This window comes from Procambarus clarkii, chromosome 55, assembly GCF_040958095.1.
Source record: "Procambarus clarkii isolate CNS0578487 chromosome 55, FALCON_Pclarkii_2.0, whole genome shotgun sequence".
Classification (NCBI taxonomy): domain Eukaryota; kingdom Metazoa; phylum Arthropoda; class Malacostraca; order Decapoda; family Cambaridae; genus Procambarus; species Procambarus clarkii.
In genome coordinates this window covers 17767019-17783830 of record NC_091204.1, presented here as the reverse complement: position 1 = coordinate 17783830, position 16812 = coordinate 17767019, and the positions used below count along the sequence as shown (strand labels likewise).

Below are 16812 nucleotides of genomic sequence, written 5' to 3'. Positions count from 1 at the left end.
CCCCTTCCTCCCTTGTTGCGTCTCCTCCCTTTTTATAGGGGGAACTACCATTATTTTCGACTTGCCTTGTCGAATCATAGGATAAGTGTACACAATACTGTTCGTGCGGCACTAGAGCAGACACAAACTGGCCTGTGACGCTTCTCTACCTCACTTGTATCATGCCAGAGGCGAGCCCTTAACGACTGGCTTCAACCTTAAAAACTGTTAAATATATATTACCGTTTTCTGTGCAGTGGGGTTACTAGTTAACTACAAATTCAAAACGCTATGGCTTCCTGTCGTATTAATTGTAAAATTACTATTAGTCTTTCGGTAGATTGTATCTTTCATGATTTCAGTGTAGTTATGTAAAATGTTCTTGTGTAAAAAGTTAACGGAATAATTCGTCCCGACTATTGCACCTAAACAATAGTTGACTACCGGTTCGTAGTAGTACAATTATCATCGCCACAGGGGTCTACACAAGGCAGTCAGAATAACAAACGCGCCTTAAGTAAAATTTTGATGCTAGTCTCCGGACACTTCCCCACTAGCAGTTCAAAAAGTTGTAGTTGGCTAATATACAGTATAGCCATTCACGTTAATTGACTGTATTCCAGTTACTTAACATTATCTTTAACACTTAATGTTGAATGTAGACGGTTAAGCTTTAGTGTGAAAGTGAACTAAACTTTGTTAGCAGTAAAGGTGTACCTTTACTTTAGGATTTAAAGGACAGTCTTTTAGGATTTTTTTTCTCGTTCACCTCGCGCCCCCTCCCCGGAAGGACCGACCACCACTCGGATGGTGCGAGTAAAACTATTCTGCACCAGTTTCTCTTCTCCCTTCCCAGAAGTCTTCCTTAAGACTGTACAGTGTCTGCAAAGACACTAACCAATTTCAAACTAGTCTTTCCAGTTCCATAGAACGTCCAACAGTTCTCTCAAAGCGGCAGCATTGTTCATACTCCTTCCTGCATTTACGATACCCAAGTTTCCTTTGGTCCCCCATCTTCTCAGCCTTCAAAGCCACAGCCAACTCGACCCTCCATCCTGTGGAATACCTTTTAACATGGTAAGTAAAATGTTCCAGTTTGATTTGTTTAAACCCTCTAAATCAGATAGTAATTTGCTTAAGAATACCAGAGATGCAGGTTTAAACATGGCTCCTATCCCCTTTCAGTAAATTTTAATTTAATTATAGTTTGATACATAAACTAGGGCTGGTAACTACCATTTCATCCTGGTGCGTGAATATTAAGTCCCTATGGCTGGGATGAAGCAAACTTACTGCCAGTTTTGTCAGGCTTCCAGTTAGTATCAAAGATAAGGAAGACTAAATAAAGAGCTTTTATAGCCAGAAGTGAGTTTACTTATTAGTGTAACATATAAATTGAAATGCATGTGCATTAAACTTTAAATATGCTCATCCTGCTGTACTAATAGTTTACTAATTGGCCAAGAATTTTTCTAAAACTTAAATATTTATTTAGGTGAGATCCAGTTCATGTGGACAAGGCAACGAGCGAGGCGGGAGGACCTGGAGGCGGTCATCAACAGTCCCACACCAACTGGTCTCACACTGGAGGGTGAGTGATTTACTTTGTCGTGCAGCTAAAATTGTTTATAACATACGGGGTGTTTGGTAGACTTAAGTGCAGGTTACTCATTAGGGCTTCACCGGCTGTAGAGACTTCTACAGAAGTTAAAGATTAGTTAAGATTTCTTAAATCTTAAAATCACAACTATTAGTTCTTATAATAACTGTCCCTCCCGTCCCCAGGCTCGGTCGACCACTGCCAGACAACAGTGAAGGCAAAGAAGACTCTCTGGGTACGTGAAGAACATATAACGGCATAAAGTGGCACGACAAGACTACGTGGAGACGCATGCCGTCAGAATATTAGTTTTTAGTTTTGCCAGGAAATGGCCTAGTTTACCGAATGATGTTGTAAAATAATAAAATTTAAACTAGCACGTAATCTTCTTGAATACCTTAGCCAGGTGTCGTCTTAATGCTTCGTGTCTATGAAACTTGCTCCTAAGGACCTGAAGTGTCTTAAGGGTAAAATTTTCTGATGAGGAAAGGAAATTCGTAAGTTGTCGGTTAAGGAGACGATTGTTTGACTTGTCACAATGACATTAGAACAATGAGGAGAGGGATTTGTGAACCATGTATACAAAAGTACCTCTGACCCTTTGGGGTCGACCACTGGATGGAATGGACTTAGTCTGTGGATGGGCTGAATATTCAGACCCATTCTAATTGGAGAAACTAACAACGCAGCTAAGACTTCCTTAGTTGTCTATATATTTCTCAAAACAAAACTGCGCTCTATATAGTAAAGAATACAGTATAATAGTCTCGAAACTATTAATTGTACACATCAAATGCATATTTAGATAAAAGTTGAATAAAATTTGTTCTATTAAGATACACCACCCGCCCATTATCTTAGTCATCTTGATTTCGGGACTTGGCGTCCCCGCGGCCCGGTTCTCTACCAGGCCCCTCTTGTTACACCAAGGAAGCAGCCCGTGGCAGTTGTCTTAACTCCCAGGTACCTACTTACTGCTAGGTGAACAGGAGTATCAAGGTGGAAGAAACTCTGCCCATTTGTTTCCGCCTCCACCGGGGATCGAACCCGGAGGCTCAGGACTATGAATCCGCAGCGCTGTCCACTCAGCTGTCGGGCCCCTAAGGGGAGGGGTGGGGGAGGGTTGTATGGAATTGCACATTTGATGGTGCTACATAGCCTTCCCGATTTGGTGCCTTTTGATAATTACTTGTATGGAATTCTAGCAAAACGATTAACAAATACATCCCTCTGATGCCTTCCCGGTTTGGTGCCTTCTTTTGATAATTACTTACTACTTACATCCCTCTGAAGCTTTCAATGAGATTGTTAAAATTTGGAACAAAAGATTGATGCACAAATGTCCTGCGTTGAGTTTGTTCCATCTATTGTGAACTAAGATTTTTACATTAATAATGGATATCCTTTTTGGTTGAAGATGAATTTCTACTTAATACCAAAGAGGAGAGCTGGCCACAAATGGTCTGGCAACAAGAGTAACGTCTGCCTCATGACTTGTAGCAATAGAATTCTTGGCGACTCTGATACTTTTGATATTGTTCGCCTTATGCGTTTTTGTTCTCGTATTGGCATCCTTGGTGATATTTAGCGCCCTCTGATTATTTTGCGCATTTGATGGTGCTACATAGCCTTCCCGGTTTGGTGCCTTCTTTTGATAATTACTTAATCATGATTTGTAGATTACCGAAACCTCGCTCGTTGGGGTCAGTGACCCGCGTGTCGAGACGCCCTGGAGCAGGAGTACGGACTCTAGGGACGTCACCTGAACAGGAAAGTAGTTTCGTGAACACTCCCGCTGGTCTCCTGCGGCGTTCCCGTATTGCTGACTCCATTAATTCCTGGAACTTTTGTTTTTTTCTTTCAAAGATCTTTTTATTCCACTAGTCAAGTTTTTTCCCATCTGATGCTGCCGACATCGTTTAGTGTAGGAGCCCGGTTTAGTGCCTTTTGATAATTACTTCGTGTAGGAGAGAATTATCAGGGAGGAAGAATTATCAGGGAGGAAGGGCCAAACCATTACGACTATATAGCCCTTGGAAGGGGTTAGGGTAAGGGAATGGGATACGGGCTCACCATAGCCCGTGCTGCTTGGAACTCTGTTCCAGGTAGCAGATCTTTAACAACAACAAGGGAATGGGACGGGGAGGGAAGGAATGGTGACCAACCACATTGATATCGAACGCAGACCTGCATGAAGTGACCGTCGCTCTACCATCCACCCCAAGTGGTGGGGGTGGGCTACATAGTTTAAAGATTTCTCAGGGTCGGCAGTTAACAGATGGAATGCATTAGGCAGTGATGTGAAGGAGGCGCACTATACAGTTTGAAATGTAGATATGATAGAGCCCAGTAGGCTCAAGAATCGGTCGATAGTATAGAGGCGGGATCAAAGAGCCAAGCTTAACCTCCGCAAGCACAAGTAGGCGAGTACACCATGAGTGATCTGGGTACCCACAAAACAGGTCCTGTGGAACACAAGCACCTTACCACAAACAAGTTTTTTTTTAACCCAGTTCAGTGTAGTCATGGTGTAACTGGACACAGTCTCTGCAGGCCATCCTGTTTCCCTGCAACCTGTTGGTTTGCCTACTTGTGGAGCTAATGGGTGGTTTTATAGCCCCTTTGAAAGTTTATAAGACTAATACTATAGTAGGGCTGTCCTACCGAGGGAGTAGAGACCTCGTACTGTCAAGTCTTACGAAGTGTGTTTACCACCCCATAATGGGGGCCTCTATGGGCTTTCCAGGTACAACCTTCGGGCCTCCAGGGGGCCTCCAGAGTCCTCAATGGGCCTCTTGGGGGTCCTCCCAGGGCCTCCAGGGACCTCAAGGCGCTTCCAAAGACCTCCAGGGAATATCAGAGGGCCTCCAGGGACTTCAGGGGACCGCCAGAGACCTCTAGGGGGCCTGCAAGGGCCTCCAAGGACCCCCCGGGGCCTATAGGGGACTTCCAGGGGCCTCTTAAGATCTCCAGGACATTCAAGGGCCTTCCAGGGGCCTCCAGTGACTTACATGGGCCTCCAGAGGCCTCAAGGGACCCCAGGGAGCCTCCAGGGACCTCCAGGAGCCTTTAGGGAACTCCAAGAGGCATTTAGAGGCCTCCAGAGAACCTTCACGGATATCCAGGGGGACCTCCAGGGACTTCAAAGGGCCTCTAGGGGCCTCCAAGGGGCTTCCAGGGTTCTCCAGGGACCTCAAAGCCTCTTGAGAGCCTCCAGGGACATCCTAGGGGCCTCTAGAGACCTCCAAAGGCCTCAGGGGACCTTAAGGAACATTCAGGGGGTCTCCAGGGGCCTCCTGGGACCTCTATGGGCCTCCAGGGACGTCCAGAGGCCTCATAAGACCCCCAAGGACATTCAGGTGGCCCCCAAGGGCCTCCAGGGAACTCTAGCGGACCTTCACGGACATCCAAAGAGCCTCTGGGGACATCCAGGTGATCTTTAAGGACCCTCAGGAGGCCTTTTAAGGGTCTCCAGGGACCTCCAGGAGCCTCCAGGGACCTCAAAGAGCCTCTAGGGGGCCTCCAGGGACATCCTGGGGGTCTCCAGAGATCTTCAAGGGCCTCTAGGGACCTCCAGGGACATCCAGCGGACCTCCAGGGGCCTCCAGAGACCTCTAGGGAATTTCAGGGGGCCTCCAGGAACCTTAAGGGGTCTCCAGAGGCATCCAGGAGCCTCCAGAGACCTTCAGTGGCCTCCAGAGACCTCAAGGGGCCTCTACGGGGCCTCCAGGGTCCTCCCGGGACACGCAGGGGGCCTCCAGGGACCTCAAGGCACCTCCAGAGACCTCCAGTAAATTTCAGGGGGCCTCTAGGGGACCGCCAGGAACCTCCAGGGACCTCTAGGGGGCCTGCAAGGGCCTTGAAGGACCTCCAGGGACATCCTAGGGGCATACAGAGACCTCCAGGGGCCTCAAGGGACCTCCAGAGAAATCCAGGGGGCAAAAATCGCGCGATTTTCGCCGCTAGCGGCCAAAAACAGTGCGATTTTCACAGCTGGCGGGCAAAAATCGCGATTTGAGCCGCTACCGGCCAAAAATAGCGCGATTTTTGCCTCTACCGGCCAAAAACCGTGCGATTTTCGCCGCTAGCGGCCAAAAATCGGGCGATTTTTGCCGCTAATGGCCGAAAACCGCGCTATTTTCGACGCTAGCGGCCAGAAACTATACGATTTTTGCAGCTGGCGGGCAAAAATAGCGCGATTTTCGCCGCTACCGGCCAAAAACCGTGCGATTTTCGCCGCTAGCGGCCAAAAATAGCGCGATTTTCGCAGCTGGCGGGCAAAAATCGCGATTTTCGCCGCTACCGGCCAAAAATAGCGCGATTTTTACCGCTACCTGCCAGAAACCGCGCGATTTTCGCCGCTAGCGGCCAAAAACCATGCGATTTTCGCAGCTGGCGGGCAAAAACCGCGTGATTTTCGCCGCCAGCGGCCAAAAACTGTGCGATTTTTACAGCTGGCGGGCAAAAATCGCACGATTTAAGCCGCTAGCGGCCAAAAATCGTGCAAATTTCGCCGCTAGCGGCCAAAAATCGTGCGAATTTAGCCGATAGCGGCCAAAAATCGCGCGATTTTCGCCGCTAGCGGCCAGAAACTATGCGATTTTTGCAGCTGGCTGGCAAAAATAACGGGATTTTCGCTGCTACCGGCCAAAAACCGCGCGATTTTCGCCGCTAGCGTCCAAAAACCATGCGATTTTCGCAGCTGGCGGGCAAAAATCGCGATTTTCGCCGCTACCGGCCAAAAATAGAGCGATTTTTACCGCTACCTGCCAGAAACCGCGCGATTTTCGCCGCTAGCGGCCAAAGACCATGCGATTTTCGCAGCTGGCGGGCAAAAATCGCGATTTTCGCCGCTACCGGCCAAAAACCGTGCGATTTTCGCCGCTAGCGGCCAAAAATCGGGCGGTTTTTGCCGCTAACGGCCGAAAACCGCATCATTTTCGACGGTAGCGGCCAGAAATCATGCGATTTTTGCAGCTGGCGGGCAAAAATCGCGCGAATTTCGCCGCTACCTGCCAAAAACCGCGCGATTTTGCCGCTAGCGGCCAAAAACTATGCGATTTTCGTAGCTGGCGGGCAAAAATCGCGTGATTTTCGCCGCTACCGGCCAAAAACCGCGTGATTTTCGCAGCTAGCGGCCAAAAACCGTGCGATTTTCACCGCTGGCGGGCAAAAATCGCGCGATTTTAGCCGCTACCGGCCAAAAACCGCGCGATTTTCGCCGCTTGCGGCCAAAAACCATGCGATTTTCGCTGCTGGCGGGCAAAAATCGCGATTTTCGCCGCTACCGGCCAAAAATAGCGCGATTTTCTCCGCTAGCGGCCAAAAACCGTGCGATTTTCGCCGCTAGCGGCCAAAAATCGGGCGCTAACGGCCGAAAACGGCACTATTTTCGACGCTAGCGGCCAGAAACCATGCGATTTTTGCAGCTGGCGGGCAAAAATCGCGCGAATTTTGCCGCTACCTGCCAAAAACAGCGCGATTTTCGCCGCTAGCGGCCAAAAACCATGCGATTTTCGCAGCTGGCGGGCAAAAACCGCGTGATTTTCGCCGCCAGCGGCCAAAAACTGTGGGATTTTCACAGCTGGCGGGCAAAAATCGCACGATTTAAGCCGCTACCGGCCAAAAATCGCGCGATCTAAGCGGCCAAAAGTCGTGCAAATTTCGCCGCTAGCGGCCAAAAATCGTGCGAATTTAGCCGATAGCGGCCAAAAATCGCGCGATTTTCGCCGCTAGCGGCCAGAAACTATGCGATTTTTGCAGCTGGCTGGCAAAAATAACGCGATTTTCGCTGCTACCGGCCAAAAACCGCGGGATTTTCGCCGCTAGCGGCCGAAAACCATGCAATTTTCGCAGCTGGGTGGCAAAAATCGTGATTTTCGCCGCTACCGGCCAAAAATAGCGCGATTTTCGCCGCTAGCGGCCAAAAACCGTGCGATTTCGCCGCTAGCGGCCAAAAATCGGGCGCTAACCGCCGAAAACCGCGCTATTTTCGACGCTAGTGGCCAAAAACCGTGAGATTTCGCCGCTACCTGCCAAAAATCGACCGATTTTCGCCGCTAGCGGCCAAAAAAGCGGCTATTTTCGCCGCTAGCGGCCAAAAATGGGGCGATTTTCGCCGCTAGCGGCCAAAAATCGTGCAAATTTCGCCGCTAGCGGCCAAAAATCGTGCGAATTTCGCAGCTAGCGGCCAAAAATTGCGCGATTTTCGCCGCTAGCGGCCAGAAACTATGCGATTTTTGCAGCTGGCGGGCAAAAATAGCGCGATTTTTGCAGCTGGCGGGGAAAAATAGCGCGATTTTCGCCGCTAGCGGCCAAAAATCGTGCAAATTTCGCCACTAGCGGCCAAAAATCGCGCGATTTTCGCCGCTACCGGCCAAAAACCGCGTGATTGTCGCCGCTAGCGGCCAAAAACCGTGCAATTTTCACAGCTGGCGGGCAAAAATTGCGATTTTCGCCGCTACCGGCCAAAAATAGCGCGATTTTCGCCGCTAGCGGCCAAAAACCGTGCGAATTTCGCCGCTAGCGGCCAAAAACCGTGCGAATTTCGCCGCTAGCGGCCAAAAATCGCGCGATTTTCGCCGCCAGCGGCCAGAAACTATGCAATTTTTGCAGCTGGCGGGCAAAAATCGCGTGATTTTCGCCGCTACCGGCCAAAAACCGTGCAATTTTCACAGCTGGCGGGCAAAAATCGCGCGATTTAAGCCGCTAGTGGCCAAAAATCGTGCAAATTTCGCCACTAGCGGCCAAAAATCGCGCGATTTTCGCAGCTGGCGGGCAAAAATTGCTATTTTCGCTGCTACCGGCCAAAAATAGCGCGATTTTCGCCGCTAGCGGCCAAAAACCGTGCGAATTTCGCCGCTAGCGGCCAAAAATCGCGCGAATTTCGCCGCTAGCGTCCAGAAACTATGCGATTTTTGCAGCTCGCGGGCAAAAATAGCACGATTTTCGCCGCTACCGGCCAAAAATCGTGCGATTTTCGCCGCTAGCGGCCAAAAACCATGCGATTTTCGCAGCTGGCGGGCAATAATAACGCGATTTTCGCCGCTAGCGGCCAAAAATCGGGCTCTAACGGCCGAAAACCGCACTATTTTCGACGCTAGCGGCCGGAAACCATGCGATTTTTTCAGCTAGCGGGCAAAAATCGCGCGAATTTTGCCGCTACCTGCCAAAAACCGCGCGATTTTCGCCGCTAGCGGCAAAAAAACCATGCGATTTTCGCAGCTGGCGGGCAAAAAGCGCGCGATTTTCGCCGCTAGCGGCCAAAAACAGTGCGATTTTCACAGCTGGCGGGCAAAAATCGCGATTTGAGCCGCTACCGGCCAAAAATAGCGCGATTTTCGCCTCTACCGGCCAAAAACCGTGCGATTTTCGCCGCTAGCGGCCAAAAATCGGGCGATTTTTGCCGCTAACGGCCGAAAACCGCGCTATTTTCGACGCTAGCGGCCAGAAACTATACGATTTTTGTAGCTGGCGGGCAAAAATAGCGCGATTTTCGCCGCTACCTGCCAAAAACCGCGCGATTTTCGCCGCTAGCGGCCAAAAACCATGCGATTTTCGCAGCTGGCGGGCAAAAACCGCGTGATTTTCGCCGCCAGCGGCCAAAAACTGTGCGATTTTTACAGCTGGCGGGCAAAAATCGAACGATTTAAGCCGCTAGCGGCCAAAAATCGTGCAAATTTCGCCGCTAGCGGCCCAAAATCGTGCGAATTTAGCCGATAGCGGCCAAAAATCAGGCGGTTTTTGCCGCTAACGGCCGAAAACCGCATCATTTTCGACGGTAGCGGCCAGAAATCATGAGATTTTTGCAGCTGGCGGGCAAAAATCGCGCGAATTTTGCCGCTACCTGCCAAAAACCGCGCGATTTTGCCGCTAGCGGCCAAAAACAATGCGATTTTCGCAGCTGGCGGGCAAAAATCGCGTGATTTTCGCCGCTACCGGCCAAAAACCGCGTGATTTTCGCAGCTAGCGGCCAAAAACCGTGCGATTTCACAGCTGGCGGGCAAAAATCGCGCGATTTTAGCCGCTACCGGCCAAAAACCGCGCGATTTTCGCCGCTTGCGGCCAAAAACCATGCGATTTTCGCAGCTGGCGGGCAAAAATCGCGATTTTCGCCGCTACCGGCCAAAAATAGCGCGATTTTCTCCGCTAGCGGCCAAAAACCGTGCGATTTTCGCCGCTAGCGGCCAAAAATCGGGCGCTAACGGCCGAAAACCGCGCTATTTTCGACGCTAGCGGCCAGAAACCATGCGATTTTTGCAGCTGGCGGGCAAAAATCGCGCGAATTTCGCCGCTACCTGCCAAAAATCGACCGATTTTCGCCGGTAGCAGCCAAAAAAGCGGCTATTTTCGCCGCTAGCGGCCAAAAATGGGGCCATTTTCACCGCTAGCGGCCAAAAATCGTGCAAATTTCGCCGCTAGCGGCCAAAAATAGTGCGAATTTCGCAGCTAGCGGCCAAAAACCGCGCGATTTTCGCCGCTAGCGGCCAAAAACCATGCGATTTTCGCAGCTGGCGGGCAGAAATCGCGATTTTCGCCGCTACCGGCCAAAAATAGCGCGATTTTCGCCGCTAGCGGCCAAAAATCGGGCGATTTTTGCCGCTAACCGCCGAAAACCGCGCTATTTTCGACGCTAGCGGACAGAAACCATGCGATTTTTGCAGCTGGCGGGCAAAAATCGCGCGAATTTCGCCGCTACCTGCCAAAAATCGACCGATTTTCGCCGCTAGCGGCCAAAAAAGGGGCTATTTTCGCCGCTAGCGGCCAAAAATGAGGCGATTTTCGCCGCTAGCGGCCAAAAATCGTGGGAATTTCGCCGCTAGCGGCCAAAAATCGCGCGATTTTCGCCGCTAGCGGCCAGAAACTATGCGATTTTTGCAGCTGGCGGGGAAAAATAGCGCGATTTTCGCCGCTACAGGCTAAAAACCGCGCGATTTTCGCCGCTAGCGGCCAAAAACCATGCGATTTTCGCAGCTGGCGGGCAAAAATCGCGATTTTCGCCGCTACCGGCCAAAAGTAGCGTGATTTTCGCCGCTAGCGGCCAAAAATCGGGCGATTTTTGCCACTAGCGGCCAAAAATCGGGCGATTTTTGCCGCTAACGGCCGAAAACCGCGCTATTTTTGACGCTAGCGGCCAGAAACCATGCGATTTTTGCAGCTGGCGGGCAAAAATAGCGCGAATTTCGCCGCTACCTGCCAAAAATCGACCGATTTTCGCCTTTAGCGGCCAAAAAAGGGGCTATTTTCGCCGCTAGCGGCCAAAAATCGTGCAAATTTCGCCGCTAGCTGCCAAAAATCGTGCAAATTTCGCCGCTACCGGCCAAAAATAGCGCGATTTTCGCCGCTAGCGGCCAAAAATCGGGCGCTAACGGCCGAAAACCGCACTATTTTCGTCGCTAGCGGCCAGAAACCATGCGATTTTTTCAGCTGGCGGGCAAAAATCGCGCGAATTTCGCCGCTACCTGCCAAAAACCGCGCGATTTTCGCCGCTAGCGGCCAAAAACCATGCGATTTTCGCAGCTGGCGGGCAAAAATCGCGCGATTTTCGCCGCTAGCGGCCAAAAACAGTGCGATTTTCACAGCTGGCGGGCAAAAATCGCGATTTGAGCCGCTACCGGCCAAAAATAGCGCGATTTTCGCCTCTACCGGCCAAAAACCGTGCGATTTTCGCCGCTAGCGGCCAAAAATCGGGCGATTTTTGCCGCTAACGGCCGAAAACCGCGCTATTTTCGACGCTAGCGGAAAGAAACTATACGATTTTTGCAGCTGGCGGGCAAAAATAGCGCGATTTTCGCCGCTACCGGCCAAAAACCATGCGATTTTCGCAGCTGGCGGGCAAAAATCGCGATTTTCGCCGCTACCGGCCAAAAATCGCGCGAATTTCGCCGCTACCGGTCAAAAACCGCGCGATTTTCGCCGCTAGCGGCCAAAAACCGTGTGATTTTCACAGCTGGCGGGCAAAAATCGCGTGATTTAAGCTGCTACCGGCCAAAAATCGCGCGATTTTCGCCGCTAGCGGCAAAAAATCGTGCAAATTTCGCTACTAGCGGCCAAAAATCGTGCGAATTTCGCCGCTAGCGGCCAAAAACTATGCGATTTTCGCAGCTGACGGGCAAAAATCGCGATTTTCGCCGCTACCGGCCAAAATTAGCGCGATTTTCGACGCTAGCGGCCAGAAACCATGCGATTTTTGCAGCGGGCGGGCAAAAATCGCGCGAATTTCGCCGCTACCTGCCAAAAATCGACCGATTTTCGCCACTAGCGGCCAAAAAAGGGGCTATTTTCGCCGCTAGCGGCAAAAAATGGGGCGATTTTCACCGCTAGCGGCCAAAAATCGTGCAAATTTCGCCGCTAGCCGCCAAAAATCGTGCGAATTTCGCCGCTAGCGGCCAAAAACCACGCGATTTTCGCAGCTGGCGGGCAAAAATTGCAATTTTCGCCGCTACCGGCCAAAAATAGCGCGATTTTCGCCGCTAGCGGCAAAAAACCGTGCAAATTTCGCCGCTAGCTGTCAAAAATCGCGCGATTTTCGCCGCTAGCGGCCAGAAACTATGCCATTTTTGCAGCTGGCGGGCAAAAATCGCGTGATTTTCGCCGCTACCGGCCGAAAACTGCGTGATTGTCGCCGCTAGCGGCCAAAAACCGTGCAATTTTCACAGCTGGCGGGCAAAAATCGCGCGATTTAAGCCGCTAGCGGCCAAAAATCGCGCGATTTTGCCCGCTAGAGGCCAAAAATCGTGCAAATTTTGCCGCTAGCGGCCAAAAATCGTGCGAATTTCGCCGCTAGCGGCCAAAAATAGCGCGATTTTCGCCGCTTGCGGCCAGAAACTATGCGATTTTTGCAGCTGGCGGGCAAAAATTTCGCAATTTTCGCCGCTACCTGCCAAAAATCGACCGATTTTCGCCGCTAGAGGCCAAAAAAGGAGCTATTTTCGCAGCTAGCGGCCAAAAATCGTGCAAATTTCGCCGCTAGCGGCCAGAAACTATGCGATTTTTGCAGCTGGCGGTCAAAAATAGTGCGATTTTCGCCGCTACCGGCCAAAAATCGCGCGATTTTCGCAGCTAGCGGCCAAAAATCGTGCAAATTTCGCCACTAGCGGCCAAAAATCGCGCGATTTTCGCCACTAACGGCCGAAAACCGCGCTATTTTCGACGCTAGCGGCCAGAAACCATGCGATTTTCGCAGCTGGCGGGCAAAAATCGCGTGATTTAAGCCGCTACCGGCCAAAAACCGCGTGATTTTCGCAGCTAGCGGCCAAAAACCGTGCGATTTTCACAGCTGGCGGGCAAAAATCGCGCAATTTAAGCCGCTACCGGCCAAAAATCGCGCGATGTAAGCCGCTAGCGGCCAAAAACCGTGAGATTTTCGCCGCTAGCGGCCAAAAATCGTGCGAATTTCTCCGCTAGCGGCCACAAATAGCGCGATTATCGCCACTACCGGCCAAAAATCGCGCGATTTTCGCCGCTAGCGGCCAGAAACTATCCGATTTTTGCAGCTGGCGGGCAAAAATAGTGCGATTTTCGCCGCTACCGGCCAAAAATCGCGCGATTTTCGCAGCTAGCGGCCAAAAATCGTGCAAATTTCGCCACTAGCGGCCAAAAATCGCGCGATTTTCGCAGCTGGCTGGCAAAAATTGCGATTTTCGCCGCTACCGGCCAAAAATAGCGCGATTTTCGCCGCTAGCGGCCAGAAAATATGCAATTTTTGCAGCTAGCGGGCAAAAATCGCGTGATTTTCGCCGCTACCGGCCAAAAACCGCGTGATTGTCGCCGCTAGCGGCCAAAAACCGTGCAATTTGCACAGCTGGCGGGCAAAAATCGCGCGATTTAAGCCGCTAGCGGCCAAAAATCGTGCAAATTTCGCCGCTAGCGGCCAAAAATCGTGCGAATTTCGCCACTAGCGGCCAAAAATCGCGCGATTTTTGCCGCTTGCGGCCATAAACTATGCGATTTTTGCAGCTGGCGGGCAAAAATAGCGCGATTTTCGCCGCTACCTGCCAAAAATCGACCGATTTTCGCCGCTAGAGGCCAAAAAAGGGGCTATTTTCACAGCTAGCGGCCAAAAATGGGGCGATTTTTGCAGTTAGCGGCCAAAAATCGTGCAAATTTCGCCGCTAGCGGCCAAAAATCGTGCGATTTTCGCAGCTGGCGGGCAAAAATTGCAATTTTTTGCCGCTGCCGGCCAAAAATAGCGCGATTTTCGCCGCTAGCGGCCAAAAACCGAGCGATTTTCGCTGCTAGCGGCCAAAAATCGGCGATTTTTGTCGCTGGCGGGCAATAATCGCGCGAATTTCGCCGCTACATGCCAAAAATCGACCGATTTTCGCCGCTAGCGGCCAAAAATCGCGCGATTTTCGCAAGCAAAGGCCAAAAATTGCGCAATTTTCGCCGGTAGCGGCCAAATCGGGCGATTTTTGCCGCTAACGGCCGAATACCTCGCTATTTTCGACGCTAGCTGGCAAAAATCGACTGATTTTCGCTAGCTGGTAAAAATCGACTAATTTTCGACTAATATGCAAACTACTTTACAAAGTAGCGAAAGTAGCGACATTTTGGGCTAAAAAGTAGCGAAAGTAGCGAAATTTTGGACTAAAAGTAGCGAAAGTAACCCAATTTTGGGCTAAAAAGTAGCGAAAGTAGCCCAATTTTGGGCTAAAAGTAGCGAAAGTAGCCCAATTTTGGGCTACAAAGTAGCGAAAGTAGCGAAATTTTGGGCTAAAAAGTAGCGAAATTTTGGGCTAAAAAGTAGCGAAAGTAGCGAAATTTTTGGGCTAAAAAGTAGCGAAAGTAGCGAAATTTTGGGCTAAAAGTAGCGAAAGTAACCCAATTTTGGGCTAAAAAGTAGAGAAAATAGCGAAATTTTGGGCTAAAAGTAGCGAAAGTAGCCCAATTTTGGGCTAAAAAGTAGCGAAAGTAGCGAAATTTTGGGCTAAAAAGTAGCGAAAGTAGCGAAATTTTGGGCTAAAAGTAGCGAAATTTTGGGCTAAAAGTAGCGAAAGTAGCCCAATTTTGGGCTAAAAAGTAGCGAAAGTAGCGAAATTTTGGGCTAAAAAGTAGCGAAAGTAGCGAAATTTTGGGCTAAAAGTAGCGAAAGTAACCCAATTTTGGGCTAAAAAGTAGCGAAAGTAGCGAAATTTTTGGCTAAAAGTAGCGAAAGTAACCCAATTTTGGGCTAAAAAGTACCGAAAATAGCGAAATTTTGGGCTAAAAGTAGCGAAAGTAGCGAAATTTTGGGCTAAAAAGTACCGAAAGTAGCTAAATTTTGGGCTAAAAGTAGCGAAAGTAGCACAATTTTGGGCTAAAAGTAGCGAAATTTTGGCCTAAAAAGTAGCAAAAGTAGCCCAATTTTGGGCTGCAAAGTAGCGAAAGTAGCGAAATTTTGACCTAAAAAGTAACGAAATTTTGGGCTAAAAAGTAGCGAAAGTAGCCCAATTTTGGGCTACAAAGTAGCGAAAGTAGCCCAATTTTGGGCTACAAAGTAGCAAAAGTAGCCCAATTTTGGGCTAAAAAGTAGCGAAAGTAGCGAAATTTTGGGCTCAAAAGTAGCCCAATTTTGGGCTAAAAGTAGCAAAAGTAGCCCAATTTCGGGCTAAAAAGTAGCGAAAGTAGCGAAATTTTGGGCTAAATGTAGCGAAAGTAGCGAAATTTTGGGCTAAAAGTAGCGAAAGTAGCCCAAGTAGCTAAAGGACCCTGGGAGGCCCTTTGTAATTCCCTGAAGGTCTTAGGAAGCCAGAAGACATCCTCTGTATGTCCCTGGAGGCGCCTAGAGGTCTCTGGCGGCCCCTACGATGGCCCTGGAGACCCCCTAGAGGCTTTTTGAGGTAGCTGGAGGAACCTGGAGGTCTCTGGAGGCCCCCAAAATGTACCTGGGGGCCCCTTAAATGCGACTTGAGGTCTCTGAAAGCCCCTGGAGGTCTCCTAGATGTCCCAGGCACCTGAAGATCTCTGGAGGCCTCCGGGATGTCCCAGGAGGCCCTTGGAGGTCTCTGGAGACCCGTAAATTCCTCCTGGAGTTCCTTAATGGCCCCTGGATGTCCCCTGGATGCTCTTTGAAGTCCCTGAAAGCTCCCTGGATGTCCGTGGAGGTCATTGGGGGCCACCTGAATGTCTCTAGGGGTCCCCTGAGGATGTCCCTGGAGGCATCCAGGAGGATCGTTGAGGTCCCTGGAGGCCCCCTGGAGGTCTTTGAAAGCCTTTGGAGGCCCGCAAGAGATCCCTTAAGGTCCCGTAAGGACCCTGGAGGCCCTCATGAGGCCCCTTGAGGTCCCTGGAGGCCCCTGAATGTCCCTGGAGGCTCCAAGAGACCTATAAAGATTCCTGGAGGCCCTTGGAGGCCCGATGAAATTCCCTGGAGGTCTCTGGAGACGCCTGGAGGTATCCTGGATGTCCCTGGAGGTCCCTTGAGGCCCCTGGAGGCCCTTGGAGTTATCTGGAGGTCTTTGGAAGCGCTTTTGATTTCCCTGGAGAACCCTAGAGGCCCCTTGGGTGTTCTTGGAGGCCCCTGGATGCCCCTTATAGTCTCTGGAGGGTCCCTGGATGTCCGAGGAGGTCCCTGGAGGTCCGCTGGTGGTCCTTGGAGTCCTTTGGAAGCCCTTGGATACCTCTGGAGGCCATCTGTATGTCCCAGAATGACCCATGAGGCCTCTGGAGGTCCCTGAAGGCCACCTAAATGTCCCTAGAGGTCTCTTGAGGCCCCAGCAGGTCCCCGGAGGCCCCTGGAGGTCTATGAAGGCTCCTATAGGTCCTTGGAGGCCCCTGGAGTACCCTAAAAGTTCCAAGAGGCCCTCTGGAGGCCCCTGGAGGTCCCTGGAGGACCCGAGGATGTTCCTGGAGGCCTCGAGAGAGCCTCCAGGGACCTCAGAGGCCCTTGGAGGTCCCCAAAAACACCTAAAGGCCTCCTGGAGGTCCTTAAAGGCCCTGGATGTCATCTGGTTGCAATTTGAAGTTCCTGGAGGCTCCCTGGAAATCTCTAGAGGCCTCTAGGATGTCCCTTTAGGCTCTCTTGAGGCCCTCTGAGGTCCCTGGAGGCTCTCTCGAGGCCCCCTGAGGTCCCTGGAGGCCCATGGAGGTTCTTGGAGGCACCTGGAGGCCTGATAGATGTCCCTGGATGTCCCTGGAGGCCCATGGAGGTCCCTGGAGATCCCTGGAGGCCCCGTTAAACATCCCTGCGGATCTCTGGAGGCCCCTGGATGTCCTTTGGATGTCTTTGGAGGTCCCTAGAGGTCTCTGGAGGC

General features: G+C 50.9%; 1 protein-coding gene across 2 annotated transcripts in view; it reads left to right on the top strand.

Moving 5' to 3' along the window:
- LOC123755459 (ubiquitin carboxyl-terminal hydrolase 31) overlaps positions 1 to 1956 on the top strand; it is a 91560-nt gene extending 89604 nt beyond the window's left edge. For both annotated transcript variants that reach the window (XM_045738173.2, XM_045738164.2), the window contains 3 exons: positions 892 to 1056; positions 1475 to 1570; positions 1765 to 1956. The gene's annotated coding sequence lies outside the window, so the exon portion shown is untranslated. The remainder of the gene's footprint in view (positions 1 to 891; positions 1057 to 1474; positions 1571 to 1764) is intronic.
- The last annotated feature ends 14856 nt before the right edge of the window (positions 1957 to 16812 follow it).